This window comes from Mixophyes fleayi, chromosome 1 (assembly GCF_038048845.1).
Source record: "Mixophyes fleayi isolate aMixFle1 chromosome 1, aMixFle1.hap1, whole genome shotgun sequence".
NCBI classification, from domain to species: domain Eukaryota; kingdom Metazoa; phylum Chordata; class Amphibia; order Anura; family Limnodynastidae; genus Mixophyes; species Mixophyes fleayi.
In genome coordinates this window covers 285,374,756-285,378,509 of record NC_134402.1, presented here as the reverse complement: position 1 = coordinate 285,378,509, position 3,754 = coordinate 285,374,756, and the positions used below count along the sequence as shown (strand labels likewise).

The window sequence follows — 3,754 nt, the reverse complement described above, 5'->3', positions numbered from 1 at the left end:
GAAATGAGGCATTTCCTTTAGAAAGGTTAAAACAGAAAAACAAATTTTCTACCCTGGTTCAGAAATAACGATTTCCTATCTCAAAATATGCACAATATCAAAAATAAGTGCATGTGCAATTAAATAAATAAGCGCTCTGCGCTATTTCCTTTAAATAAATTTATACTAGAAGTTATTTATCAGGGATCCAGTCACAGGTACCAAATCGACAGACAGGAGAGATGTCTTGAATGGTCCAGGTCAGAATCACAGGAATCGGCCTCAAGATGCCCAGGATCATGAGAGTATAGGTATGGAGCCTAATACTTTGGCACAGAACTGTGCACAGAGCAGGATTAAATAGGATTAAATAGGTTGAGCAGATTGGATTGGACAGGTTTGTGATGTGAGCAGTCACAAGCTCAAAAATATTAAAGCACACACCTCTTGCTATGCAGAGTGGTGCAGCAGCTCAGGAGCCTGCTCTTGGAGGGGAAAGCAGAGGGAGTGCACTGGACACAAGATCAGGTAAGTGACAGCTGGATTATGTATCCGATGCGTGACAATCATCTTCCCACAAATATAAAATAGCTAAAAATTTGGGAAAGCAGTGGAACCAATGAGCACAACTATCATTGCTGTCAACTGTCATTGCTGTTGCCATCTCTGTTCCCTCTTGGTGATATCCTCTGCCTCAATGATGACAGCAGCTGCCACTAAACATCATGGTAAATAACCATCCTGGCTCTGTTTACAGCAGAGAGAATGATAGTGAAGAAAATCTCCCGGAACAAAGCTACTCCAAATTGGTTGATCACTATAGCAGTACCTGAGAAGCACAAAGGCTGAAAGCTTATCTAGAACTGGAGGAGGAAGGATGTTCATTAGAGATAGATTGTGGAGAGTTATGGTAGACTGCTTTAAGATTTCTACAGTCACTGGTTAAGCTTTTGTGTCTCATTTTTTTGCTGTCTCTTCTCATTGCAACAGCGATGCATGATTGGTAGTTGCCCAGAAATACCAGTCCTAATGACTGCTTTACCATTGTTGACTGATAATTCTGCGGCCTTACAATACTGACACTACCACTACCTTCTCTATCAAGTGTTCCCCACACTTTTTACATAGTAAGCTTATTTGGGTTAGGAACAGGAACTTTTCTGGATTCGACAGCCACTCTGATTTAGCACTACCTGCAGTGGAGGTGCAGAGACTAACGAGGGGTAGGTATTTACCACTGACCCCTATCCCCTCGCAGACTGCAGCTCTCCAAGCAGGTATCAGATGTGACTGCAGGTGGTAGGGAACAAGTAAGAATGATGTAGAACTCACTGGCGTAGGTGGAATAACCAGGACACATTGACATGGATGAAATAACAAGGCCGCTACTGCACATGCCCGAAGAATGAAAGATGGAATCCGCCATCTAATGAAGCAGCAGCAGTGATGGAGAGGAAGAAAATCCCTTGCACCACATGAATATATAAGTAGCGTGCCGGACCCCAGAGAGTGAAGCGAGGGGTCCAGTACGTGACACCATGTTTACCTTCTGTTTCATGTCTTTGTATGTAATTTGCTAGTGTCATGATCCCCTCAATGCATGGCCGGATTAAGGGGGGGGGGGGCACAGGGGGCACGTGCCCCGGGCCCCCCTCTCTCTGAGGGCCCCCCGCCACCTGGGAGGAGAGAAGCGCAGCAGCTAGCTTCTCATGTGGCCTGCTGGCAAGGAGTTTGTCCATCCGGAGGTGTGTGCCTGCGTTAGGGAGGGAGGGGGTCTTGACACTTACTGATAAGAGGAAGCCTTAGCATTGTAATAGGAGATGTCTAACTGTCGTAATTACTGTAGACAGATGTAATAAACCAGCAAGGCTGCTTTGCAGAGCTGACTCCCAGGGCAAGGAGGAGGGGTGAGAGAGCTGCCCAGCGTTTGTCCGGTTCAATATACAAGTAAGGAGAGTGTACAGCATAGAAAGGAAACAGAGCCAAGTCCAGGGGAGGCTTAAGTCTGTCAACGACAGCCTGAGAGTGAGGTTATCTGCTGCTCAGTGGTGCCTATGGCGAAGCTTGTTATGTACAGTGGTTTCACAATCTGGCTCAGCAAGGCACCCTGCACCCCGAGGACACTCCATTTCAGCAATTTGTCAGTGGCAGTCATACAACAAACACGTGCAGCCAGTATACTGGGGGGGACAGTCAGACACTGAAAGCAGAGAACCCTTAGAGTGGATAGTCAGGGGTACAGTAGTCCAGTGGTTACCAAACTTAGGGTCACCGTAATTTTTCCAAGGCACCCCAAAGCAAAAATAATAACCAGGTAGTCCCGTTTTTTAAGTAGTTGGGTCAAAATGACGTAAGATGTATTTAGACCCCTTCACCATCACATTGTGCCTCTTTATCACTGCGCCCCTTCGCCATGTGTCCCCCTCTTCGCCATCTCACACCCTGTGTCCCCCTCTTCGCCATCTCACACCCTGTGTCGCCCCTTTTCAGTGTCTTACTCTGCCCCCCCTCCTTCAGCGTCTCACTCTGTCTCCCTCCTTCAGCGTGTCTCTCTCTCTCTGTCCCCCTCCTTCAGCGTGTCTCTCTCTGTCCCCCTCCTTCAGCGTGTCTCTCTCTCTCTGTCCCCCTCCTTCAGCGTGTCTCTCTCTGTCCCCCTCCTTCAGCGTGTCTCTCTCTCTCTGTCCCCCTCCTTCAGCGTGTCTGTCCCCCTTCACTCTCCGTTCCTTTACTTACCTTCATTCTTCATGTTTCGCTGTCTTCTGTTCTCTCTGCTGCCGCTCCTCACTGACGCTGTCGGACGTGATGACGTCAACCCCGGCAGTCAGTAAGGGCAAGGATCCGGCGCTGGATGGGTAAGGTTTTTTGTTTGTTTTTTTTGTTTTGTTTAGAGGGTGATCGCGGCACCCCAGGGAGCCGCTGCGCACACTTTAGGATGCTCACTGTGGTACAAGTTGATCTCTTTGTACAGGTATCTCAACAGTGTCCTTCTTACCACCACCAATGCATGGCTATCATGAACTAGGAAACCCTGATATTCCTGCCACCCTTGGTACCAGGTGTCACCAGTTGCTAGAGACACCACCTCATACATGTCACCATTCATCTCCTTGTCTGAGAGAGAGAGAGAGATGTTTTGGGACTATTCATTTATTTTTCAATGTGGGTCTAAGTTTGGGGAGAAGGAGGGCAAATTTATTAAATGTGAATAAGAAATATTAATTGTCAGTAATGGTGTGAAATGGGTTTATTTGTTACATGTGAATGCTATTAATTATTGCTGGGCTATTTTGTGTGGGGGGGGGAATAGTTTTTTTAATTAAACTTGTATACTATTAATTTTTTTAATTTTATATTCAGGCCTATTTGCAGGGAGGGGGGCCTACTTATTAAATGTGGGTGCTATTGATTTAATGCCATGGTTGTTTTAGATTTTCACGAACATTCTAGGATCTACACAAGCAACAACTGAGTTTAAGACACCAGCAGCCACAGGTGATGAAAATAACAAGAACAGGTAGGAGAGAGCAGGACACTCTGCCAACTGTCCTGAATCTGGTGGGGCAGTCCCGAATTTGGGTGACTGTCTCGCTTAGTCAGGATTTGATATAAAGGACAGTTGGGAGGTATGTCCTGCTTCACACTGTACTACTGGTGAAGGCAGAGCTGCGTGCACCTAACAGTAGTGGACACAGTATTGTCTGTGTATTTGTCTAAAATTATAGCCATAGTACACTTTAGGGGCCTCCCTGTCTAAAGTGCCCCGGGCCCCCCAGAG

At 46.8% G+C, this 3,754-nt stretch overlaps 1 pseudogene; it reads right to left on the bottom strand.

The window, feature by feature from the left end:
- Positions 1-1,803: 1,803 nt before the first annotated feature.
- LOC142107951 (adenosine deaminase domain-containing protein 2-like) lies at positions 1,804-3,082 on the bottom strand (annotated as a pseudogene).
- Positions 3,083-3,754: the final 672 nt, after the last annotated feature.